The sequence below is a fragment of the Balaenoptera borealis genome (genome assembly GCF_965194805.1).
Source record: "Balaenoptera borealis genome assembly, contig: HAP1_SCAFFOLD_923, whole genome shotgun sequence".
In the NCBI taxonomy this organism is placed as follows: domain Eukaryota; kingdom Metazoa; phylum Chordata; class Mammalia; order Artiodactyla; family Balaenopteridae; genus Balaenoptera; species Balaenoptera borealis.
The window spans coordinates 13,660-41,160 of NW_028123283.1; the positions used below are offsets into that span (position 1 = coordinate 13,660).

The 27,501-nt window shown below is 46.2% G+C and overlaps 1 long non-coding RNA gene across 1 annotated transcript; it reads left to right on the forward strand.

Moving 5' to 3' along the window:
* Window positions 1–1,300: 1,300 nt before the first annotated feature.
* LOC309621710 lies at window positions 1,301–26,866 on the forward strand. The gene is made up of 3 exons (XR_014240200.1): window positions 1,301–1,433; window positions 13,980–14,117; window positions 26,706–26,866. It is a non-coding gene; the product is annotated as an uncharacterized lncRNA (long non-coding RNA).
* The last annotated feature ends 635 nt before the right edge of the window (window positions 26,867–27,501 follow it).

Sequence of the window (27,501 nt, forward strand, 5' to 3'; positions counted from 1 at the left end):
TCTTTTCTCTGTATTCCCATGGAAATCAAGAGTCCCGCCGAATTTTCCATCGAAACAGTTGATTTGTGTTGTCTCTAGGAATTCTAAAGGGCGTACCGTTGCTTCCTAACCGGTGTCATTTGGGAGATCCGCCTCTGTACGTTCAAATGATTAATTTTGAGACTTTGCTCATGTGTGCAGTAAACCCTTGAATTCCCTAAGACCTTCCTTTCCTCCATCTCCTACCCCATTAAGCCCGCTTCAGTTCATCTCCTGAATTTCTTTGGAATCTGTCAGCCAGCTCTTCCTCAACTTCCTAATACTGAACTTGCCTGTCTGTTGCGATTAGGTCCTAACTGGTGTCCATATATCTTGTTTCCTTCCAATCCACTCTTCACACAAGAAACCTTCAAAGCAAGTTGGAACGTTGCTCATAAACATCGCTCACAAGCATTGTTTTGAGAATAGAAAACACACTGTTGGCCTTTAAGACTCTGCGTGGTCTAGAATCCTCTCTGCTTCTCTAGCCCCATCTTGTGCCACTTTTGCCCTCACTTTCTATGCTTCAGATACACTGAATTAACCTTAGTTCTCACTCATCTGACAGAAGTCAGTTCAGATACTATTTTTCACTGTGATTCCTAGCATTAAGGAATTTGATTATCAGGTTTTGTATGAGGACTATTTCATCAGGGGTACAGAAGTTCTGGCCATCTCTGGTTTTGGATATCCCTTATTTGTTGAGACCTTTGCGTTGTTTGGTTGCCTTTTGTCTGTTTTCCAGATGGGAAAACAGGAACAAGGGAAGTATAGGTTATTACTAGGTGGGGTTGAACAAGTGGAGCAGCAAACTGCAAAGCAGAAAGAAGAGGGACGTACTATAGAGGGATATGACTTCCATTCTCAAGGCGCCTGCATCCTGTGCAGGGAGACAGCCTAACATAAAATGTGCCTAACAACAAATATATTGACTTCTTACTAAAAATCTCCAGTTCATAGAACCGAGGGGTTTGTACCTTCTCCTTTAAAAGTGATAGTCCTGGGACTTCCCCGGTGGTCCCGTGGTGAAGACTCTGCGCTTCCAATGCAGCAGGCGTGGGTTCAATCCCTGGTTGGGGAGCTAAGATCCCACATGCTGCGCAGCCAAAGAAATTTTTGTCGAACGTTATACTCCTGTATTGTTGGCTTTAGTGGTTTAGATTTTGTTGTACTGTTAAGAAGATTTCAGTTTATTTACCGGGAACAAACAACACATAATGTAAAAATAGTTTCCCAGAAACGATTTCCATCATTCTCTTCCTCCCTTTCTCCCGCAGACTGGTGTTTCACCTTGACAAGTTCTCTGTCATTCCATAGGAAAGCTGTCTGGCTTGGAGGTTGCAATCCCAGGGAATTTTTCATCAGCGGGGAAGTCTCCATCACTACAGAGGAATCAAGGGAGAAGTCAGTCTCTGGTAAGTGAGATGCTCCCCCTAAACACCAACACAGCAGTCGTGTACCTTTCAAGGGGTTCAGGGGCAAGATGGGCAAGGCATTTCTACTAACTCTTCTTAAGGATCACGGACAGTGCCCTATGCTACGAGGTAAGCGGTGACTGCTGTAGTTCTTACTGGTGATCCTTTCCTGTCACTGATTCTCGGCCTTCTTTGTATTTCATAGGACTGTTGTCAGTCCAATACAAAATGAGTCTTATTTTTAAAAACCTGAAATGTTTTACAGAGCCTAGCATTCTCATATAGGGTCCTTTCCATTCTCCCCACTTTCCCGAGAGGCCAAGAACACTTCACACCATGAACTAGGAGAGGGGGTAGAGCCCTTTCTGATGAAATACATCAACAAAGACAGAGCCTTAGCCTGCTTGCTCTCTGGACAGGATCTCGGACCACAAGGTCTTCAATCCTGGTATAAATGAAGGAAGTGAGGACAGTTCAACTGGCACTCTGATAACAAGAGTTCGGAAACACCTTCCGAAGAGACTATAGCAGTAGATGAGGGAAGGGAGTGCTACAGTGTGGCAGTACAGGGGGAATGATCGGCTGCAGCAGTGAAAAGTGTGGTACCGATTGGTGTGCTCTCGGGGTTCTTGTACATGTAGCATAGATGACCTCTACAGTGGCCCTCCCACCTTCCCACCTGCATTAGGTGTTCTTTTTTTTTGTAATTTATGTTTATGTATTTATTTACTGTTTGAACTTATTTATTCTACGTATTTATTTTTTTGGCTGCACTGGGTCTCTCATTGCTGTGCACGGGCTTTCTCTAGTTGGCGGCTAGCGGGGGCTACTCTCGGTTGCGGTGTGCGGGCATCTCATCGCGGTGGCTTCTCTTGTTGCGGAGCATGGGCTGTAGGCACGTGGGCTTCGGTAGTTGAGGCTCACGGGCTCTAGAATGCAGGCTCCGTCGTTGTGGCACATGCGCTTAGTTGCTGCACGGCATGTGGGATCTTCGCAGACCAGGGCTCGAACCCGTGTCCCCTGCATTGGCAGGCGCCACCAGGGAAGCCCTAGGTGTTCTCATATAGAGTCTAAAAACAGAGAGCACTGAGAGAAGGTAGTGGTTATTAAAGGCTCAGGATCTAAATTCTACCTGTCTCTACACCCCTTCCCAGCTGTCGATTTGACCCCATTTTTGAATGCTGACCTCATTGTTCAACTTTTCTCTGCCGTCTGTATACTCACCTTGAAAACTTGTTTCTGTGATGCGTTGAGCAGACACAGGGTGGCAGACTGCAGAGGTGGAAGCTGGTGGTCGGATATTTGTGGGCTGAATCTCCTTCAGTCCCATTCCCATTTCTGGTTGCCCAGAGGCCCTACTTCCTGTGTGTGACGCCGAGCCGTAGGATTGCGGGCAGGAGCCAAGTTCTCCATACAGTAAAGACCCCAGTGTGCCTTGGTTATAGTAATATACCTGGCTTCCTTCCTGGCAGGGAAGTGACAGGCGGCTATGCCCCTGCTTTGTTCGTGGGCCTCCTGATCCAGCAGTTCCCTTGGCTCTGCCCCTGTCGTCAGCTGCCCCTAGGATAACTCTGAGCCCTAGCCACTTCTCTGGTAGATTTCCCTATTCCCCCACTACAGTCACACCTGAATAAGGCAACTCAGACCTTTCAGAGATGTGTCCTGAACCTCTTGTTTTCTGAAATACCTATCTGGTGGTTGTGAGACTTAAGGCCAGCGTCCCCGAGAGACTTTTTCTATTTCTCCTAGTAAACCTAGACTCATCTTCTGTCACCTTCAACTCTACTCCAATTGTGTTCTTTCAACCCAGACCTCTGACCCTGCTTTTTACTTCTGCCATTTCATCCTCGCTCCTGCTTCCTTTCCTAAATCCATACGTCTCTTTTGGCCTTCCTAGCCCTGGGCCAAGTTCCTTCCTCTTTGCTCAGTTTTTACCCCTTTCCTTCATTCTCCCATCCAACTTTCAGTCCTTCCTTTCTCACGCCCCAGTTAGCAGCATCTGAAAATTCGAAAGGTTTGTTACTCGTCTATTAATTGTATTCCATTTACTTATTCAGTTCTATACCTGTCTTACCTGTGTATGGAAGAACAGCTGGTAGCCAAGGTGGCACCAAGAATCCTAGCAGCTCTCACTTGACGTATCCGTAGTAGTCGGCAATTTCCATTTCGTTTTCCCTCTCGGTGAAAAATTGCAGCTTGCCCGAAGAGGTGTATCTGGCAGCATTCTCCCGTTGTTGTTGAGCCCGCCTCTTCATGGCCTCTCGCTCTGGCCTCTGCTCTTGTTCGATGGGCTTTGACATGACTGGCTCAGGCACGTTGGGTTCCCTCCATGGAACTCGTTGCTTGCTGAAGTCTTGGAGTAGAAAGTGGGTTTGGAGCTTGGGTGGGGACTGGCGCTTATTCACAGCAGGGGGAACAGGCTCCCGCTGGAGAGGAGCGCCAGATGAAGTTTTGGAGGGTGCAGGCCTAGGAGCAGCAGACTGAGGGACACGAGGCTGGGTATGGTTGGGCCAAGCCGGTTGGGTTGGGTTGGTCACAGTTGGCTGAGCTGGTTTGGCGGGGCCTGGCAAAGAGGCAGGAGCTGGCTGGGATGAATTGGCTGCAGCAGGTTGAGCTGAGTCAGTAGAACCAGGCTGGGCACGGTAAGCCCCAGCAGGCCGATGTGAGGCCAGAGACTGTGGCCTCCGAGGAGCGGGTCGAGCTTGAGGCTTGTCCCAGGCAGAAAAAGGCAGAGGTATCAACTTGACCTTCCCAGGAGGAGGCCGCTCATACTGGGCTGGAGACGGACACTCTGTTTCAGCACTGCTGTCTGGTTTCTGGGCTTGGACTTGCGTTTTCTCAGGACCCTTCCCCTCACGTGGGGTATGCCGCCATGGCTGGATAGCTGGGGGTGGCTGGGGGTCTTTGGGGTTGCTTGACTTTCCCAAGAGCCGACAGGAAGAGAGCCCAGTTTTCGTCTCATTCTTCTTCCCCAGCGCATGAAGAACCTTCACAGACTCCAGCATGCGCACGCCAAGGGAGGTTCGAGGCTTTTGAAAGCTCTGTTGGAGAAGCTCAGTTTGGTGTTCCTTTCGCTTCGTGTGGGGGATTGCTGGCTTCTCTTCTGCCTTGACTTTGTTCCCTGACTGCTTGTTCTCCTCAGCCTTGTTTCTCCCTCTGGTCCTTTTGGTCTTTTCCTGCCCGTGGCTCTTAGTTTTGCTGATCTTTCTGGATGCAGCTTTCTGAGGTTTGCCTTGAGAGTGCTTGGCCGTGTTCACAGGAGCCCTGTCACTGACTGCAGCGTGGCATATAACCACTTCTCCCCCTAACAGGCACTCTGGATTCTTTGGCTGGATTTTGGCCTTGGGAGCGCCACTGATAGGCTCAGAGGCTTTCTGTTTGTTCTTCCTGGGTTGATCAGAGGGAACCTTTATGACACTTGGCTTTTCCTGCACCTGATTCACCTTAATGGCTCTGGTGTCTTTAGCTTTGATCACGTTGGGACCTTGGGATTGATCAAGATCTTTCAAAGGATTAAAGAGCTGGGGAAGGTGAATATCCTCCGCCAGTGTAGTAATGTCTGCAAGACCACTGCTAGGTTCAATCCCATTTTCAAGTGTCCCTAGGTCCTGACGACTCCGGCTGTTCTCTCCCAGATCAGCATTTTCAGAACCAGGCTGCTCCTCTTGGCTGAGGGGATCGGTGCAGGCCAGCGGCTGGTGAATATCAGGGATTCCTAAAGGGAGTAGTGGAGGATCTTGGTTCTCTGTTGGGATCTGGTAGGCATCCAGAGGCTTTGAAAGCTTGGTTTTGATATCATCCACGTGCTTACTCTCTATTTGTCCCTGGCTTGGAGCTGGAGGCAGGGCCAGGAGACGCCTGGCACTCTGGACTGGAGCTGTCACTGAAATGTCCCCAAGTTCAGATGGTGGGTTACTCTCAAGTATGTGGCTGTTTCTGCTACTGCAGGACTTGGGGAGTTCTTGACTTTGTGTCACACAAAACGTCTGGCTTGGAGGTTGCAATCCCAGGGAATTTTTCATCACCAGGGGGGAGGTCTCCATCCCTACAAAGGGATCAAGGGAGAAGTCAGTCCCTGGTAAGTGAGATGCTCCCCCTAAACACCAACACAGCAGTCGTGTACCTTTCAAGGGGTTCAGGGGCAAGATGGGCAAGGCATTTCTACTAACTCTTCTTAAGGATCATGGACAGTGCCCTATGCTACGAGGTAAGCGGTGACTGTTGTAATTCTTACTGGTGAGCCTTTCCTGTCGCTGATTCTCGGCTCGCTTTGTATTTCATAGGACTGTTATAAGTCCAATACAAAATGAGTCTTATTTTTAAAAACCTGAAATGTTTTACAAAGCCTAGCATTCTCATATAGGGTCCTTTCCATTCTCCCCACTTTCCCGAGAGGCCAAGAACACGTCACACCATGAACTAGGAGAGGGGGTAGAGCCCTTGCTGATGAAATACATCAACAAAGACAGAGTCTTAGCCTGCTTGCTCTCTGGACAGGATCTCGGACCACAAGGTCTTCAATCCTGGTATAAATGAAGGAAGTGAGGACAGTTCAACTGGCACTCTCATAACAAGAGTTCTGAAACACCTTCCGAAGAGACTATAGCAGTAGATGAGGGAAGGGAGTGCTACAGTGTGGCAGTACAGGGGGAACGATCGGCTACAGCAGTGAAAAGTGTGGTACCGATTGGTGTGCTCTCGGGGTTCTTGTACATGTAGCATAGATGACCTCTACAGTGGCCCTCCCACCTTCCCACCTGCATTAGGTGTTCTTTTTTTTGTAATTTATGTTTATGTATTTATTTACTGTTTGAACTTATTTATTCTACGTATTTATTTTTTTGGCTGCACTGGGTCTCTCATTGCTGTGCACGGGCTTTCTCTAGTTGGCGGCTAGCGGGGGCTACTCTTGGTTGCGGTGTGCGGGCTTCTCATCGCGGTGGCTTCTCTTTGTTGCGGAGCATGGGCTGTAGGCACGTGGGCTTCGGTAGTTGAGGCTCACGGGCTCTAGAATGCAGGCTCCGTCGTTGTGGCACATGCGCTTAGTTGCTGCACGGCATGTGGGATCTTCGCAGACCAGGGCTCGAACCCGTGTCCCCCGCATTGCATTGGCAGGCGGATTCTTAACCACGGCGCCACCAGGGAAGCCCTAGGTGTTCTCATAGAGAGTCTAAAAACAGAGGGCACTGAGCGAAGGTAGTGGTTATTAAAGGCTCAGGATCTAAATTCTACCTGCCTCTACACCCCTTCCCAGCTGTCGATTTGACCCCATTTTTGAGTGCCGACCTCATTCTTCAACTTTCTCTGGCGTTTGTTATACTCACCTTGAAAACTTGTTTCTGTGATGCGTTGAGCAGACACAGGGTGGCAGACTGCAGAGGTGGAAGCTGGTGGTCGGATATTTGTGGGCTGAATCTCCTTCAGTCCCATTCCCATTTCTGGTTGCCCAGAGGCCCGACTTCCTGTGTATGACGCCGAGCCGTAGGATTGCGGGCAGGAGCCAAGTTCTCCATACAGTAAAGACCCCAGTGTGCCTTGGTTATAGTAATATACCTGGCTCCCTTCCTGGCAGGGAAGTGGCAGGCGGCTCTGCCCCTGATTTGGAATCTGAGATGGTGTTCCCTGAGCAAGGCTGGCAGAAAGCGATGGATGTAGAGGGACCATGTTCTTGGCGTCTGAAGTTTTATCATACTGGGCTGCCAGAAACATGGAGGAGGCAGCTGTGTGGCGGTCAGTGAGTGCCAGAGTAAAGTCTCCGAGTGAAGAAGAATTCTTTTCAGTGCTTGCTGTGATGTCCCACTCAAGAACACCTGGATAGGAAGCAGCTGAAGTGGAGATCTGGCTGTGGTCAGTAACTCCAGATAACATAGTCGTGCTAGAATGTTGGTAAAGGTAGGCACTACCCATGAGTGTCTGGAAAGGGGTACCAGTAGCCGATGCCGAACTGACGGCAGGGGCAGAGACTCTGGAGAAGTTGCAGACACTTCGTGTTAGGGAAGTTGCATTGCTCACCACAGGAGGAGAATGCTGCAGAGAATTTAGAGTTCCAAGTAGAGATGGATGTTGGAAATTTTCTGTAAGAACAAGAGGGTCATGAAAAACTCAGGGAGGTTGAGAAATTCTCACTACGTTTGAGGAACGGCATCATCTGAAGGTTCTTGCTATCAGGACACCTCTACTATCACTACTTCCTGAGAAACCCAAAATCAGACAGTTAATGATGGCTGTAAGGACTGAGCAGTTTTCCACTCTTCTCTATTAACTGCCTGTGCTCCCATCTTGGGCACAGACGGGCAGAAGAGCCAAGTGGTGTGGTTCAGAGATTGTTCTCTAGGCTGGAAGCAACCTTCTCCCTGCCCTGTCTTTCCCTTCAGCCTGCACTCGTATTGACTTCTATGCTATTTCCTAGACTGGAAGCATTTTAGAACTAGGAGGCCCTTAGAGAACTTCGATGTTCTCAGTCTCATTTCGTGAGTAAGGAAACTGAGGCTCAGAGAGGTCGGGTTGACTTGTTCAAGTTCTCTCATTATGTTAGTATCATTACCAGGTTTCAGAACCTAAGTATCCTGACTTCCTTGCCAGGACTCCACTCTGAGCATGATACTGCCAGAAAGCAGGAGAAATAGAACTTATAATATAGGCATTTTTTTTGTCCATTAGAAAACAGTACGGCTATTACCATGGTCGTCTTCAGTGTCTCCCTTTGCTTGTGCAGTTCCCACGCTATTACCTAGAGGTGACGTACAGCTCAGTCCAACTGGTGAATTGAAAGAGTCATTTTTGCCCTCTTCAAGCCTGGTTTCTCATCCTACCTCAAAATGATTACCCGAAAGTGGATTTCTTAAGTGCTTTTGGAAAGGGAAAAGTTATCTGATTACTTCAGATTCCTCACCTATAAAGTGGTTATAACACCACCACCAATAATAATAGCAGTAATAATTAATAGATGAATAAGCTGATCTGTTGCGTATGATTTATATGGAGGAAGATACAATAAGTTCTAGAAAGACAAAGAAAAATCATGACAAGCATATTACGTTAACGAAAAAGAAATCCATAGATATTAATGAAAACTGGGGTATGTGGCAAGTATCGAAGCCTAATGAATTTACTAACAAATGGCATTCTGTACTATCCATGCAATATTATGAAAGTGAATTTTGCCCACTCTATTTTAGTGAATACTATTAACCAGAAGACACGATGGAGGTGATAGAGGTGAATGAATTCCTAGCCAATGCATACAGACAGAGAAGGTATGTCAGTAAAAAATGCATAACAAGCAACAGAATGCAATAAATGTGCATGTATAGGTAGCCACAACACATATAGACAAGTATTTCAATGAAAACCGGTACGAAGCAGACAGCAAAATAATAAGTGTAAAAGAGTTTCATTATTGTGCTCCTTCATATTTTTACCCAGCAAGTAAGAGGTATTAAGCCTAGGAGAAATATATATTTCAATGAATATAGCTTATATAATAAGCAGAAAGGAAGCTTAAAATGTATCAGGAAGGTTTTTGGATTTATCCTAGAACTTAGATTAGAATCATCTTCAGCATCCAAGAAGATGGCATCCCAAAACCTCAAAAAACCATCATGCCTAGAATCCAATTAAAAAAGATTTTCAAATGTAAGAAAATCCACAGGACTCCACAATATGGTTTTCGATAAACGTGGATGTTTGTTTGTTTTGTTTCTTTGGCCGCGCCGCGTGGCCCTGGCCGTGAAAGCACCGAGTCCTAAGCACTGGACCGCCAGGGAATTCCCTAAGTGGGGGGGGGAATTAGAGATGTGGGGCTTGACTTTTTCTTCTTCTTCTTCGGTAGCTAAGCTCTACAAGCGAACGATGGCTGTTGATCAATGTGCTCTCTGTGTTAGGAAGGAAATAACTGTAAAAATGAAAAGCAGCCTTGCCTTAGAACCTACATAGCACACCAAGGAAAATAGTCCTTCTGATTCAATTTAGAAGATATCACTTAAAATGTTGAATTGGTGAAATGTCTACCTAGTTTAAAAATTAGAAAGAATAAAACACTGAAAAGCAGCCCCCTAGATAACCACTGTGGTTGCTTGTTTATAGGAGGCATCATTTCTAAAACGTATTTCTAAAATGTTTATATTCAAAACTGTCAAGTGGCCAACTGTATTCAGAGAGGCAATAAAAGAAAGAAAACGGAGTATGACTTTTCTGATAAGCTGCCTTTCCTGGTGATCCCCTGTTCTGGCCTTACTTTCCTTCTTAGTCTGTTAATGTAAGGGTTTGCTACCATCAACTTGGTTTTGCCCTGCTCTGAGCAGGTTTCCCTCTGTGCTGTTTCTGCTTTAATTGAAAATCTTTGGTTCCCATCAGCATTCCATTGCAAACTCCGTTTTTCTTGAGAGCTCCTCTATGCTTTCCCTCTTCATTCTTACATTTTCTCCCATCTCTTGGTGCCTGTTGGCCTGTGCTAATGAAAACCATCCTAAACTTCCTTACGCTCGACTCTGTGCCTCCCTGTAGAGCCCAGTACTCTCCATCCTCTCTCCCTATTCTCTCTTTTCAACTAGTCGAAATCCTAGTGGAGGGAGACCATTAGAGATGAAACATCTTGGTATATATTGCTAGTTTTCTATGTCCCCTGGCTTTTCTATGTTTCTGTTGAAACACTCTTGAGAAGTGTCTGATTTCGTTTTCTACATGGGTACCCTTTAAGGCTCAATACTGGAAAAGAAGGGGATCAGAGTGATCAACCCAACGTGGTATCCTAACGTAACAGTTAAGGAAAGCAACAGGCTTTGTGAGACAGCCAGTGATTTGTCCAAAGTCACACAGATAGTAAACGTCAAAGTCAAAACTGAAATTAGGTCTCCAGACTTGTAGTTCAATACTTTCCCTCATTATTCCATGCTATTTTGAATCTCCTACTTACTCAATTTAGGGGCAAAAGAAATCGAACGCAAAACTTTCCAAAGTTTCTTTTCTTACCTGACATGGTCAGAGAAGAGGAAGCATCCACTGCAGGTACAAGGGATGAGGAGACAACACTAGAGGATGTCCGAGTGGCTGCAGCTGAACGGCGCACGTGTCCAGTACAGAGGTCACTGGTTACTGGTCCAAACAGCTCCACGGAAACCCCAAGGCTCTACCAAGTGGTAGTAGGTTTGGTAGGAGAGTGATGTCACAAAGCAGGCAGTTGAAAGGTATGAGAGAGCCAATAGGGAGGTCCGATCCCCAACAGGAAGGCGGGCTTGGGTGAAGAGAGTGTAGGAGAGCTAAAACAACACCTGAGTTTCTGAGCTCTGGGGAGGAAATCCTAGAAGACAGATTTACCTCCCCCAGGCTCTTCCATTAGGGAAATCATTGCAACATTTCTTACAGACGTTCATTAATACACTGAACTAAGAGTTACTTATATTCTACAGAGTATTCTATTTTATGTATCATATACTTAGAGCTATATAGATCTTCTTTAATTAATAATCCTTAGGAAGGAAAGAGCCATCTAGTTTGAACTATTACAGTTGTTCTGAAATCATATGTGTCTAATGAGTGAACTGATAGCAGCTTTTAAGGAGCCAAAGTAGGGATTAAGAAGCTCTTTTTGTAACTTGGTTCAAGAGTAGGGTGAAGTTTGTTGAGTGTACCTTGTGGAGAATGTTGTGGTCCAAGGCTCTTCTCTTTTAGTTTCTTCTCCTTGACTCCTACCTTCCTTGGGCTGGGCTAGGCTGGGGGCCAGGTTGGACTTGCGACTTAACGTTTCTCTTCCGCTTTCTCTTTTTTTTTTTTCTTCCATTATGGGCATTGCTTCGAGGACAAGCCTTGATCTTGCATTGGACGTTACTTCCTGTCAACTTCCAGCAGCAGGAGTCTTCTTTTCAGTGCTTGATGCTTCACGAAATAGACTCTGCCCGTTGGCAGCAAATACCAGAGAGCTAGGAGACAGAGCTGGTTGCAGACCTTTCCTCTTCCAGCCTTTGGTTGCAATTGTTTGGCCCATAATTTGCTAGCTCTAGTTCCTTGGGCCACACAGGTATCCTGCCATCTCCAGCTCTTGTTATATGTGAGAGACATTCTGAACACTGTCCCTTTTTCTTTGCACAGAAGTATATACAGTGTGGCAGTTACTGTAATCTCCTCCGCCTTGCAAACAGCCACTCTAGAATCTTGGACCTCTAGGACTCTCTGTCTTGCATGCTTGGGGGCAAGGCCAAGCAAAATGAAGAGGAGAATAATTAGAGAAAGAGGAGGACGTTGGTGGAGAATTGGGAGCAGGTAAGGTGAAAGGGCACAGGAGAAAAGAGATGCATGTAGACTTTTTGGTTTCTGTGGGAAACAGGTTGACACACTTGGGCCTCATTTGGTATTAACAGAACAGAGAGTTAAAGATCTAAGTAGCTAGATAGTGTGCAGCAACTGCCATGAAGTCTGTACACTGAAGAGAAGAGTCTCACATCTAGTTTTCATTTTGTTTTATGTCATAGTACCTTATTTATAGCATTCACTGGTGTGTTTGTAGAATACAGATGTTTTCAAATGCTCTGGTTTTGTCTACATGGTTATCTCCTTGTCCTGTTTGTAAGGAATCCAACATTGTAAGACATATTGCATGTTTTTCTCTTGACGATTGTTGACCTTGAAGCGTCATGAACTAACTTGAGCTGTTGGATTCTGTGGAGAAACGTTCAAAAGGGTCTGTGAAAAAGGCACTGTGGTGAGTCGCATTATGCACCCGAGCGTAAGGAGCAAGATATCTGCCACCAGCCCAGCTTGGCCTGGATTGCCTCTGTTTTAGTTCCCCTGGTTAGTGCTTTTCTCCCTAACCACTCTTGTGACTGTGATAATGTGAGTAAGGGCGGAGTTGCTAATGATCTATGTGTGAGGTAAGCTGGTTTGAGGGAGGAAATCTATGGACCTAGTCATTTTCCTTGGTGGTAAGCTTTCAGGGGTGCAGAGATGGATCTTCCTGGGGCCTTTTCTGGTCCCAGGAAGATATCGCATAGATGGGACCTCCCAAGACACACATTGAATCTTTAGGCCTGTTTTTCCTATTATGAGGTACGAACGAGTTTCTTCACTGATGGGGATGATGCTTATCTGAGAAGAAATTGTGAAAGGTGGTGTAGTGTAGAGGTGTGGCTTAAGCTTTTAAGTTTTCCTCCAGGTTTTTCCCCTAAGCTTCCTACTTCGGACGGCCTACTTACATGATACTAGTAGGTGATGTCCGGCTAACAGCTTCCTAAATATACCTGCAAGCCAGATCAGTGTCTCTTTTCTCTGTATTCCCATGGAAATCAAGAGTCCCGCCGAATTTTCCATCGAAACAGTTGATTTGTGTTGTCTCTAGGAATTCTAAAGGGCGTACCGTTGCTTCCTAACCGGTGTCATTTGGGAGATCCGCCTCTGTACGTTCAAATGATTAATTTTGAGACTTTGCTCATGTGTGCAGTAAACCCTTGAATTCCCTAAGACCTTCCTTTCCTCCATCTCCTACCCCATTAAGCCCGCTTCAGTTCATCTCCTGAATTTCTTTGGAATCTGTCAGCCAGCTCTTCCTCAACTTCCTAATACTGAACTTGCCTGTCTGTTGCGATTAGGTCCTAACTGGTGTCCATATATCTTGTTTCCTTCCAATCCACTCTTCACACAAGAGACCTTCAAAGCAAGTTGGAACGTTGCTCATAAACATCGCTCACAAGCATTGTTTTGAGAATAGAAAACACACTGTTGGCCTTTAAGACTCTGCGTGGTCTAGAATCCTCTCTGCTTCTCTAGCCCCATCTTGTGCCACTTTTGCCCTCACTTTCTATGCTTCAGATACACTGAATTAACCTTAGTTCTCACTCATCTGACAGAAGTCAGTTCAGATACTATTTTTCACTGTGATTCCTAGCATTAAGGAATTTGATTATCAGGTTTTGTATGAGGACTATTTCATCAGGGGTACAGAAGTTCTGGCCATCTCTGGTTTTGGATATCCCTTATTTGTTGAGACCTTTGCGTTGTTTGGTTGCCTTTTGTCTGTTTTCCAGATGGGAAAACAGGAACAAGGGAAGTATAGGTTATTACTAGGTGGGGTTGAACAAGTGGAGCAGCAAACTGCAAAGCAGAAAGAAGAGGGACGTACTATAGAGGGATATGACTTCCATTCTCAAGGCGCCTGCATCCTGTGCAGGGAGACAGCCTAACATAAAATGTGCCTAACAACAAATATATTGACTTCTTACTAAAAATCTCCAGTTCATAGAACCGAGGGGTTTGTACCTTCTCCTTTAAAAGTGATAGTCCTGGGACTTCCCCGGTGGTCCCGTGGTGAAGACTCTGCGCTTCCAATGCAGCAGGCGTGGGTTCAATCCCTGGTTGGGGAGCTAAGATCCCACATGCTGCGCAGCCAAAGAAATTTTTGTCGAACGTTATACTCCTGTATTGTTGGCTTTAGTGGTTTAGATTTTGTTGTACTGTTAAGAAGATTTCAGTTTATTTACCGGGAACAAACAACACATAATGTAAAAATAGTTTCCCAGAAACGATTTCCATCATTCTCTTCCTCCCTTTCTCCCGCAGACTGGTGTTTCACCTTGACAAGTTCTCTGTCATTCCATAGGAAAGCTGTCTGGCTTGGAGGTTGCAATCCCAGGGAATTTTTCATCAGCGGGGAAGTCTCCATCACTACAGAGGAATCAAGGGAGAAGTCAGTCCCTGGTAAGTGAGATGCTCCCCCTAAACACCAACACAGCAGTCGTGTACCTTTCAAGGGGTTCAGGGGCAAGATGGGCAAGGCATTTCTACTAACTCTTCTTAAGGATCACGGACAGTGCCCTATGCTACGAGGTAAGCGGTGACTGCTGTAGTTCTTACTGGTGATCCTTTCCTGTCACTGATTCTCGGCCTTCTTTGTATTTCATAAGACTGTTGTCAGTCCAATACAAAATGAGTCTTATTTTTAAAAACCTGAAATGTTTTACAGAGCCTAGCATTCTCATATAGGGTCCTTTCCATTCTCCCCACTTTCCCGAGAGGCCAAGAACACTTCACACCATGAACTAGGAGAGGGGGTAGAGCCCTTTCTGATGAAATACATCAACAAAGACAGAGCCTTAGCCTGCTTGCTCTCTGGACAGGATCTCGGACCACAAGGTCTTCAATCCTGGTATAAATGAAGGAAGTGAGGACAGTTCAACTGGCACTCTGATAACAAGAGTTCGGAAACACCTTCCAAAGAGACTATAGCAGTAGATGAGGGAAGGGAGTGCTACAGTGTGGCAGTACAGGGGGAATGATCGGCTACAGCAGTGAAAAGTGTGGTACCGATTGGTGTGCTCTCGGGGTTCTTGTACATGTAGCATAGATGACCTCTACAGTGGCCCTCCCACCTTCCCACCTGCATTAGGTGTTCTTTTTTTTTGTAATTTATGTTTATGTATTTATTTACTGTTTGAACTTATTTATTCTACGTATTTATTTTTTTGGCTGCACTGGGTCTCTCATTGCTGTGCACGGGCTTTCTCTAGTTGGCGGCTAGCGGGGGCTACTCTCGGTTGCGGTGTGCGGGCATCTCATCGCGGTGGCTTCTCTTGTTGCGGAGCATGGGCTGTAGGCACGTGGGCTTCGGTAGTTGAGGCTCACGGGCTCTAGAATGCAGGCTCCGTCGTTGTGGCACATGCGCTTAGTTGCTGCACGGCATGTGGGATCTTCGCAGACCAGGGCTCGAACCCGTGTCCCCTGCATTGGCAGGCGCCACCAGGGAAGCCCTAGGTGTTCTCATATAGAGTCTAAAAACAGAGAGCACTGAGAGAAGGTAGTGGTTATTAAAGGCTCAGGATCTAAATTCTACCTGTCTCTACACCCCTTCCCAGCTGTCGATTTGACCCCATTTTTGAATGCTGACCTCATTGTTCAACTTTTCTCTGCCGTCTGTATACTCACCTTGAAAACTTGTTTCTGTGATGCGTTGAGCAGACACAGGGTGGCAGACTGCAGAGGTGGAAGCTGGTGGTCGGATATTTGTGGGCTGAATCTCCTTCAGTCCCATTCCCATTTCTGGTTGCCCAGAGGCCCTACTTCCTGTGTGTGACGCCGAGCCGTAGGATTGCGGGCAGGAGCCAAGTTCTCCATACAGTAAAGACCCCAGTGTGCCTTGGTTATAGTAATATACCTGGCTTCCTTCCTGGCAGGGAAGTGACAGGCGGCTATGCCCCTGCTTTGTTCGTGGGCCTCCTGATCCAGCAGTTCCCTTGGCTCTGCCCCTGTCGTCAGCTGCCCCTAGGATAACTCTGAGCCCTAGCCACTTCTCTGGTAGATTTCCCTATTCCCCCACTACAGTCACACCTGAATAAGGCAACTCAGACCTTTCAGAGATGTGTCCTGAACCTCTTGTTTTCTGAAATACCTATCTGGTGGTTGTGAGACTTAAGGCCAGCGTCCCCGAGAGACTTTTTCTATTTCTCCTAGTAAACCTAGACTCATCTTCTGTCACCTTCAACTCTACTCCAATTGTGTTCTTTCAACCCAGACCTCTGACCCTGCTTTTTACTTCTGCCATTTCATCCTCGCTCCTGCTTCCTTTCCTAAATCCATACGTCTCTTTTGGCCTTCCTAGCCCTGGGCCAAGTTCCTTCCTCTTTGCTCAGTTTTTACCCCTTTCCTTCATTCTCCCATCCAACTTTCAGTCCTTCCTTTCTCACGCCCCAGTTAGCAGCATCTGAAAATTCGAAAGGTTTGTTACTCGTCTATTAATTGTATTCCATTTACTTATTCAGTTCTATACCTGTCTTACCTGTGTATGGAAGAACAGCTGGTAGCCAAGGTGGCACCAAGAATCCTAGCAGCTCTCACTTGACGTATCCGTAGTAGTCGGCAATTTCCATTTCGTTTTCCCTCTCGGTGAAAAATTGCAGCTTGCCCGAAGAGGTGTATCTGGCAGCATTCTCCCGTTGTTGTTGAGCCCGCCTCTTCATGGCCTCTCGCTCTGGCCTCTGCTCTTGTTCGATGGGCTTTGACATGACTGGCTCAGGCACGTTGGGTTCCCTCCATGGAACTCGTTGCTTGCTGAAGTCTTGGAGTAGAAATTGGGTTTGGAGCTTGGGTGGGGACTGGCGCTTATTCACAGCAGGGGGAACAGGCTCCCGCTGGAGAGGAGCGCCAGATGAAGTTTTGGAGGGTGCAGGCCTAGGAGCAGCAGACTGAGGGACACGAGGCTGGGTATGGTTGGGCCAAGCCGGTTGGGTTGGGTTGGTCACAGTTGGCTGAGCTGGTTTGGCGGGGCCTGGCAAAGAGGCAGGAGCTGGCTGGGATGAATTGGCTGCAGCAGGTTGAGCTGAGTCAGTAGAACCAGGCTGGGCACGGTAAGCCCCAGCAGGCCGATGTGAGGCCAGAGACTGTGGCCTCCGAGGAGCGGGTCGAGCTTGAGGCTTGTCCCAGGCAGAAAAAGGCAGAGGTATCAACTTGACCTTCCCAGGAGGAGGCCGCTCATACTGGGCTGGAGACGGACACTCTGTTTCAGCACTGCTGTCTGGTTTCTGGGCTTGGACTTGCGTTTTCTCAGGACCCTTCCCCTCACGTGGGGTATGCCGCCATGGCTGGATAGCTGGGGGTGGCTGGGGGTCTTTGGGGTTGCTTGACTTTCCCAAGAGCCGACAGGAAGAGAGCCCAGTTTTCGTCTCATTCTTCTTCCCCAGCGCATGAAGAACCTTCACAGACTCCAGCATGCGCACGCCAAGGGAGGTTCGAGGCTTTTGAAAGCTCTGTTGGAGAAGCTCAGTTTGGTGTTCCTTTCGCTTCGTGTGGGGGATTGCTGGCTTCTCTTCTGCCTTGACTTTGTTCCCTGACTGCTTGTTCTCCTCAGCCTTGTTTCTCCCTCTGGTCCTTTTGGTCTTTTCCTGCCCGTGGCTCTTAGTTTTGCTGATCTTTCTGGATGCAGCTTTCTGAGGTTTGCCTTGAGAGTGCTTGGCCGTGTTCACAGGAGCCCTGTCACTGACTGCAGCGTGGCATGTAACCACTTCTCCCCCTAACAGGCACTCTGGATTCTTTGGCTGGATTTTGGCCTTGGGAGCGCCACTGATAGGCTCAGAGGCTTTCTGTTTGTTCTTCCTGGGTTGATCAGAGGGAACCTTTATGACACTTGGCTTTTCCTGCACCTGATTCACCTTAATGGCTCTGGTGTCTTTAGCTTTGATCACGTTGGGACCTTGGGATTGATCAAGATCTTTCAAAGGATTAAAGAGCTGGGGAAGGTGAATATCCTCCGCCAGTGTAGTAATGTCTGCAAGACCACTGCTAGGTTCAATCCCATTTTCAAGTGTCCCTAGGTCCTGACGACTCCGGCTGTTCTCTCCCAGATCAGCATTTTCAGAACCAGGCTGCTCCTCTTGGCTGAGGGGATCGGTGCAGGCCAGCGGCTGGTGAATATCAGGGATTCCTAAAGGGAGTAGTGGAGGATCTTGGTTCTCTGTTGGGATCTGGTAGGCATCCAGAGGCTTTGAAAGCTTGGTTTTGATATCATCCACGTGCTTACTCTCTATTTGTCCCTGGCTTGGAGCTGGAGGCAGGGCCAGGAGACGCCTGGCACTCTGGACTGGAGCTGTCACTGAAATGTCCCCAAGTTCAGATGGTGGGTTACTCTCAAGTATGTGGCTGTTTCTGCTACTGCAGGACTTGGGGAGTTCTTGACTTTGTGTCACACAAAACGTCTGGCTTGGAGGTTGCAATCCCAGGGAATTTTTCATCACCAGGGGGGAGGTCTCCATCCCTACAAAGGGATCAAGGGAGAAGTCAGTCCCTGGTAAGTGAGATGCTCCCCCTAAACACCAACACAGCAGTCGTGTACCTTTCAAGGGGTTCAGGGGCAAGATGGGCAAGGCATTTCTACTAACTCTTCTTAAGGATCACGGACAGTGCCCTATGCTACGAGGTAAGCGGTGACTGTTGTAATTCTTACTGGTGAGCCTTTCCTGTCGCTGATTCTCGGCTCGCTTTGTATTTCATAGGACTGTTTATAAGTCGAATACAAAATGAGTCTTATTTTTAAAAACCTGAAATGTTTTACAAAGCCTAGCATTCTCATATAGGGTCCTTTCCATTCTCCCCACTTTCCCGAGAGGCCAAGAACACGTCACACCATGAACTAGGAGAGGGGGTAGAGCCCTTGCTGATGAAATACATCAACAAAGACAGAGTCTTAGCCTGCTTGCTCTCTGGACAGGATCTCGGACCACAAGGTCTTCAATCCTGGTATAAATGAAGGAAGTGAGGACAGTTCAACTGGCACTCTCATAACAAGAGTTCTGAAACACCTTCCGAAGAGACTATAGCAGTAGATGAGGGAAGGGAGTGCTACAGTGTGGCAGTACAGGGGGAACGATCGGCTACAGCAGTGAAAAGTGTGGTACCGATTGGTGTGCTCTCGGGGTTCTTGTACATGTAGCATAGATGACCTCTACAGTGGCCCTCCCACCTTCCCACCTGCATTAGGTGTTCTTTTTTTTGTAATTTATGTTTATGTATTTATTTACTGTTTGAACTTATTTATTCTACGTATTTATTTTTTTGGCTGCACTGGGTCTCTCATTGCTGTGCACGGGCTTTCTCTAGTTGGCGGCTAGCGGGGGCTACTCTTGGTTGCGGTGTGCGGGCTTCTCATCGCGGTGGCTTCTCTTTGTTGCGGAGCATGGGCTGTAGGCACGTGGGCTTCGGTAGTTGAGGCTCACGGGCTCTAGAATGCAGGCTCCGTCGTTGTGGCACATGCGCTTAGTTGCTGCACGGCATGTGGGATCTTCGCAGACCAGGGCTCGAACCCGTGTCCCCCGCATTGCATTGGCAGGCGGATTCTTAACCACGGTGCCACCAGGGAAGCCCTAGGTGTTCTCATAGAGAGTCTAAAAACAGAGGGCACTGAGCGAAGGTAGTGGTTATTAAAGGCTCAGGATCTAAATTCTACCTGCCTCTACACCCCTTCCCAGCTGTCGATTTGACCCCATTTTTGAGTGCCGACCTCATTCTTCAACTTTCTCTGGCGTTTGTTATACTCACCTTGAAAACTTGTTTCTGTGATGCGTTGAGCAGACACAGGGTGGCAGACTGCAGAGGTGGAAGCTGGTGGTCGGATATTTGTGGGCTGAATCTCCTTCAGTCCCATTCCCATTTCTGGTTGCCCAGAGGCCCGACTTCCTGTGTATGACGCCGAGCCGTAGGATTGCGGGCAGGAGCCAAGTTCTCCATACAGTAAAGACTCCAGTGTGCCTTGGTTGTAGTAATATACCTGGCTTCCTTCCTGGCAGGGAAGTGGCAGGCGGCTCTGCCCCTGATTTGGAATCTGAGATGGTGTTCCCTGAGCAAGGCTGGCAGAAAGCGATGGATGTAGAGGGACCATGTTCTTGGCGTCTGAAGTTTTATCATACTGGGCTGCCAGAAACATGGAGGAGGCAGCTGTGTGGCGGTCAGTGAGTGCCAGAGTAAAGTCTCCGAGTGAAGAAGAATTCTTTTCAGTGCTTGCTGTGATGTCCCACTCAAGAACACCTGGATAGGAAGCAGCTGAAGTGGAGATCTGGCTGTGGTCAGTAACTCCAGATAACATAGTCGTGCTAGAATGTTGGTAAAGGTAGGCACTACCCATGAGTGTCTGGAAAGGGGTACCGGTAGCCGATGCCGAACTGACGGCAGGGGCAGAGACTCTGGAGAAGTTGCAGACACTTCGTGTTAGGGAAGTTGCATTGCTCACCACAGGAGGAGAATGCTGCAGAGAATTTAGAGTTCCAAGTAGAGATGGATGTTGGAAATTTTCTGTAAGAACAAGAGGGTCATGAAAAACTCAGGGAGGTTGAGAAATTCTCACTACGTTTGAGGAACGGCATCATCTGAAGGTTCTTGCTATCAGGACACCTCTACTATCACTACTTCCTGAGAAACCCAAAATCAGACAGTTAATGATGGCTGTAAGGACTGAGCAGTTTTCCACTCTTCTCTATTAACTGCCTGTGCTCCCATCTTGGGCACAGACGGGCAGAAGAGCCAAGTGGTGTGGTTCAGAGATTGTTCTCTAGGCTGGAAGCAACCTTCTCCCTGCCCTGTCTTTCCCTTCAGCCTGCACTCGTATTGACTTCTATGCTATTTCCTAGACTGGAAGCATTTTAGAACTAGGAGGCCCTTAGAGAACTTCGATGTTCTCAGTCTCATTTCGTGAGTAAGGAAACTGAGGCTCAGAGAGGTCGGGTTGACTTGTTCAAGTTCTCTCATTATGTTAGTATCATTACCAGGTTTCAGAACCTAAGTATCCTGACTTCCTTGCCAGGACTCCACTCTGAGCATGATACTGCCAGAAAGCAGGAGAAATAGAACTTATAATATAGGCATTTTTTTTGTCCATTAGAAAACAGTACGGCTATTACCATGGTCGTCTTCAGTGTCTCCCTTTGCTTGTGCAGTTCCCACGCTATTACCTAGAGGTGACGTACAGCTCAGTCCAACTGGTGAATTGAAAGAGTCATTTTTGCCCTCTTCAAGCCTGGTTTCTCATCCTACCTCAAAATGATTACCCGAAAGTGGATTTCTTAAGTGCTTTTGGAAAGGGAAAAGTTATCTGATTACTTCAGATTCCTCACCTATAAAGTGGTTACAACACCACCACCAATAATAATAGCAGTAATAATTAATAGATGAATAAGCTGATCTATTGCGTATGATTTATATGGAGGAAGATACAATAAGTTCTAGAAAGACAAAGAAAAATCATGACAAGCATATTACGTTAACGAAAAAGAAATCCATAGATATTAATGAAAACTGGGGTATGTGGCAAGTATCGAAGCCTAATGAATTTACTAACAAATGGCATTCTGTACTATCCATGCAATATTATGAAAGTGAATTTTGCCCACTCTATTTTAGTGAATACTATTAACCAGAAAACACGATGGAGGTGATAGAGGTGAATGAATTCCTAGCCAATGCATACAGACAGAGAAGGTATGTCAGTAAAAAATGCATAACAAGCAACAGAATGCAATAAATGTGCATGTATAGGTAGCCACAACACATATAGACAAGTATTTCAATGAAAACCGGTACGAAGCAGACAGCAAAATAATAAGTGTAAAAGAGTTTCATTATTGTGCTCCTTCATATTTTTACCCAGCAAGTAAGAGGTATTAAGCCTAGGAGAAATATATATTTCAATGAATATAGCTTATATAATAAGCAGAAAGGAAGCTTAAAATGTATCAGGAAGGTTTTTGGATTTATCCTAGAACTTAGATTAGAATCATCTTCAGCATCCAAGAAGATGGCATCCCAAAACCTCAAAAAACCATCATGCCTAGAATCCAATTAAAAAAGATTTTCAAATGTAAGAAAATCCACAGGACTCCACAATATGGTTTTCGATAAACGTGGATGTTTGTTTGTTTTGTTTCTTTGGCCGCGCCGCGTGGCCCTGGCCGTGAAAGCACCGAGTCCTAAGCACTGGACCGCCAGGGAATTCCCTAAGTGGGGGGGGGGAATTAGAGATGTGGGGCTTGACTTTTTCTTCTTCTTCTTCGGTAGCTAAGCTCTACAAGCGAACGATGGCTGTTGATCAATGTGCTCTCTGTGTTAGGAAGGAAATAACTGTAAAAATGAAAAGCAGCCTTGCCTTAGAACCTACATATCACACCAAGGAAAATAGTCCTTCTGATTCAATTTAGAAGATATCACTTAAAATGTTGAATTGGTGAAATGTCTACCTAGTTTAAAAATTAGAAAGAATAAAACACTGAAAAGCAGCCCCCTAGATAACCACTGTGGTTGCTTGTTTATAGGAGGCATCATTTCTAAAACGTATTTCTAAAATGTTTATATTCAAAACTGTCAAGTGGCCAACTGTATTCAGAGAGGCAATAAAAGAAAGAAAACGGAGTATGACTTTTCTGATAAGCTGCCTTTCCTGGTGATCCCCTGTTCTGGCCTTACTTTCCTTCTTAGTCTGTTAATGTAAGGGTTTGCTACCATCAACTTGGTTTTGCCCTGCTCTGAGCAGGTTTCCCTCTGTGCTGTTTCTGCTTTAATTGAAAATCTTTGGTTCCCATCAGCATTCCATTGCAAACTCCGTTTTTCTTGAGAGCTCCTCTATGCTTTCCCTCTTCATTCTTACATTTTCTCCCATCTCTTGGTGCCTGTTGGCCTGTGCTAATGAAAACCATCCTAAACTTCCTTACGCTCGACTCTGTGCCTCCCTGTAGAGCCCAGTACTCTCCATCCTCTCTCCCTATTCTCTCTTTTCAACTAGTCGAAATCCTAGTGGAGGGAGACCATTAGAGATGAAACATCTTGGTATATATTGCTAGTTTTCTATGTCCCCTGGCTTTTCTATGTTTCTGTTGAAACACTCTTGAGAAGTGTCTGATTTCGTTTTCTACATGGGTACCCTTTAAGGCTCAATACTGGAAAAGAAGGGGATCAGAGTGATCAACCCAACGTGGTATCCTAACGTAACAGTTAAGGAAAGCAACAGGCTTTGTGAGACAGCCAGTGATTTGTCCAAAGTCACACAGATAGTAAACGTCAAAGTCAAAACTGAAATTAGGCCTCCAGACTTGTAGTTCAATACTTTCCCTCATTATTCCATGCTATTTTGAATCTCCTACTTACTCAATTTAGGGGCAAAAGAAATCGAACGCAAAACTTTCCAAAGTTTCTTTTCTTACCTGACATGGTCAGAGAAGAGGAAGCATCCACTGCAGGTACAAGGGATGAGGAGACAACACTAGAGGATGTCCGAGTGGCTGCAGCTGAACGGCGCACGTGTCCAGTACAGAGGTCACTGGTTACTGGTCCAAACAGCTCCACGGAAACCCCAAGACTCTACCAAGTGGTAGTAGGTTTGGTAGGAGAGTGATGTCACAAAGCAGGCAGTTGAAAGGTATGAGAGAGCCAATAGGGAGGTCCGATCCCCAACAGGAAGGCGGGCTTGGGTGAAGAGAGTGTAGGAGAGCTAAAACAACACCTGAGTTTCTGAGCTCTGGGGAGGAAATCCTAGAAGACAGATTTACCTCCCCCAGGCTCTTCCATTAGGGAAATCATTGCCACATTTCTTACAGACGTTCATTAATACACTGAACTAAGAGTTACTTATATTCTACAGAGTATTCTATTTTATGTATCATATACTTAGAGCTATATAGATCTTCTTTAATTAATAATCCTTAGGAAGGAAAGAGCCATCTAGTTTGAACTATTACAGTTGTTCTGAAATCATATGTGTCTAATGAGTGAACTGATAGCAGCTTTTAAGGAGCCAAAGTAGGGATTAAGAAGCTCTCTTTGTAACTTGGTTCAAGAGTAGGGTGAAGTTTCTTGAGTGTACCTTGTGGAGAATGTTGTGGTCCAAGGCTCTTCTCTTTTAGTTTCTTCTCCTTGACTCCTACCTTCCTTGGGCTGGGCTAGGCTGGGGGCCAGGTTGGACTTGCGACTTAACGTTTCTCTTCCGCTTTCTCTTTTTTTTTTTTCTTCCATTATGGGCATTGCTTCGAGGACAAGCCTTGATCTTGCATTGGACGTTACTTCCTGTCACCTTCCAGCAGCAGGAGTCTTCTTTTCAGTGCTTGATGCTTCACGAAATAGACTCTGCCCGTTGGCAGCAAATACCAGAGAGCTAGGAGACAGAGCTGGTTGCAGACCTTTCCTCTTCCAGCCTTTGGTTGCAATTGTTTGGCCCATAATTTGCTAGCTCTAGTTCCTTGGGCCACACAGGTATCCTGCCATCTCCAGCTCTTGTTATATGTGAGAGACATTCTGAACACTGTCCCTTTTTCTTTGCACAGAAGTATATACAGTGTGGCAGTTACTGTAATCTCCTCCGCCTTGCAAACAGCCACTCTAGAATCTTGGACCTCTAGGACTCTCTGTCTTGCATGCTTGGGGGCAAGGCCAAGCAAAATGAAGAGGAGAATAATTAGAGAAAGAGGAGGACGTTGGTGGAGAATTGGGAGCAGGTAAGGTGAAAGGGCACAGGAGAAAAGAGATGCATGTAGACTTTTTGGTTTCTGTGGGAAACAGGTTGACACACTTGGGCCTCATTTGGTATTAACAGAACAGAGAGTTAAAGATCTAAGTAGCTAGATAGTGTGCAGCAACTGCCATGAAGTCTGTACACTGAAGAGAACAGTCTCACATCTAGTTTTCATTTTGTTTTATGTCATAGTACCTTATTTATAGCATTCACTGGTGTGTTTGTAGAATACAGATGTTTTCAAATGCTCTGGTTTTGTCTACATGGTTATCTCCTTGTCCTGTTTGTAAGGAATCCAACATTGTAAGACATATTGCATGTTTTTCTCTTGACGATTGTTGACCTTGAAGCGTCATGAACTAACTTGAGCTGTTGGATTCTGTGGAGAAACGTTCAAAAGGGTCTGTGAAAAAGGCACTGTGGTGAGTCGCATTATGCACCCGAGCGTAAGGAGCAAGATATCTGCCACCAGCCCAGCTTGGCCTGGATTGCCTCTGTTTTAGTTCCCCTGGTTAGTGCTTTTCTCCCTAACCACTCTTGTGACTGTGATAATGTGAGTAAGGGCGGAGTTGCTAATGATCTATGTGTGAGGTAAGCTGGTTTGAGGGAGGCAATCTATGGACCTAGTCATTTTCCTTGGTGGTAAGCTTTCAGGGGTGCAGAGATGGATCTTCCTGGGGCCTTTTCTGGTCCCAGGAAGATATCGCATAGATGGGACCTCCCAAGACACACATTGAATCTTTAGGCCTGTTTTTCCTATTATGAGGTACGAACGAGTTTCTTCACTGATGGGGATGATGCTTATCTGAGAAGAAATTGTGAAAGGTGGTGTAGTGTAGAGGTGTGGCTTAAGCTTTTAAGTTTTCCTCCAGGTTTTTCCCCTAAGCTTCCTACTTCGGACGGCCTACTTACATGATACTAGTAGGTGATGTCCGGCTAACAGCTTCCTAAATATACCTGCAAGCCAGATCAGTGTCTCTTTTCTCTGTATTCCCATGGAAATCAAGAGTCCCGCCGAATTTTCCATCGAAACAGTTGATTTGTGTTGTCTCTAGGAATTCTAAAGGGCGTACCGTTGCTTCCTAACCGGTGTCATTTGGGAGATCCGCCTCTGTACGTTCAAATGATTAATTTTGAGACTTTGCTCATGTGTGCAGTAAACCCTTGAATTCCCTAAGACCTTCCTTTCCTCCATCTCCTACCCCATTAAGCCCGCTTCAGTTCATCTCCTGAATTTCTTTGGAATCTGTCAGCCAGCTCTTCCTCAACTTCCTAATACTGAACTTGCCTGTCTGTTGCGATTAGGTCCTAACTGGTGTCCATATATCTTGTTTCCTTCCAATCCACTCTTCACACAAGAGACCTTCAAAGCAAGTTGGAACGTTGCTCATAAACATCGCTCACAAGCATTGTTTTGAGAATAGAAAACACACTGTTGGCCTTTAAGACTCTGCGTGGTCTAGAATCCTCTCTGCTTCTCTAGTCCCATCTTGTGCCACTTTTGCCCTCACTTTCTATGCTTCAGATACACTGAATTAACCTTAGTTCTCACTCATCTGACAGAAGTCAGTTCAGATACTATTTTTCACTGTGATTCCTAGCATTAAGGAATTTGATTATCAGGTTTTGTATGAGGACTATTTCATCAGGGGTACAGAAGTTCTGGCCATCTCTGGTTTTGGATATCCCTTATTTGTTGAGACCTTTGCGTTGTTTGGTTGCCTTTTGTCTGTTTTCCAGATGGGAAAACAGGAACAAGGGAAGTATAGGTTATTACTAGGTGGGGTTGAACAAGTGGAGCAGCAAACTGCAAAGCAGAAAGAAGAGGGACGTACTATAGAGGGATATGACTTCCATTCTCAAGGCGCCTGCATCCTGTGCAGGGAGACAGCCTAACATAAAATGTGCCTAACAACAAATATATTGACTTCTTACTAAAAATCTCCAGTTCATAGAACCGAGGGGTTTGTACCTTCTCCTTTAAAAGTGATAGTCCTGGGACTTCCCCGGTGGTCCCGTGGTGAAGACTCTGCGCTTCCAATGCAGCAGGCGTGGGTTCAATCCCTGGTTGGGGAGCTAAGATCCCACATGCTGCGCAGCCAAAGAAATTTTTGTCGAACGTTATACTCCTGTATTGTTGGCTTTAGTGGTTTAGATTTTGTTGTACTGTTAAGAAGATTTCAGTTTATTTACCGGGAACAAACAACACATAATGTAAAAATAGTTTCCCAGAAACGATTTCCATCATTCTCTTCTTCCCTTTCTCCCGCAGACTGGTGTTTCACCTTGACAAGTTCTCTGTCATTCCATAGGAAAGCTGTCTGGCTTGGAGGTTGCAATCCCAGGGAATTTTTCATCAGCGGGGAAGTCTCCATCACTACAGAGGAATCAAGGGAGAAGTCAGTCCCTGGTAAGTGAGATGCTCCCCCTAAACACCAACACAGCAGTCGTGTACCTTTCAAGGGGTTCAGGGGCAAGATGGGCAAGGCATTTCTACTAACTCTTCTTAAGGATCACGGACAGTGCCCTATGCTACGAGGTAAGCGGTGACTGCTGTAGTTCTTACTGGTGATCCTTTCCTGTCACTGATTCTCGGCCTTCTTTGTATTTCATAGGACTGTTGTCAGTCCAATACAAAATGAGTCTTATTTTTAAAAACCTGAAATGTTTTACAGAGCCTAGCATTCTCATATAGGGTCCTTTCCATTCTCCCCACTTTCCCGAGAGGCCAAGAACACTTCACACCATGAACTAGGAGAGGGGGTAGAGCCCTTTCTGATGAAATACATCAACAAAGACAGAGCCTTAGCCTGCTTGCTCTCTGGACAGGATCTCGGACCACAAGGTCTTCAATCCTGGTATAAATGAAGGAAGTGAGGACAGTTCAACTGGCACTCTGATAACAAGAGTTCGGAAACACCTTCCGAAGAGACTATAGCAGTAGATGAGGGAAGGGAGTGCTACAGTGTGGCAGTACAGGGGGAATGATCGGCTACAGCAGTGAAAAGTGTGGTACCGATTGGTGTGCTCTCGGGGTTCTTGTACATGTAGCATAGATGACCTCTACAGTGGCCCTCCCACCTTCCCACCTGCATTAGGTGTTCTTTT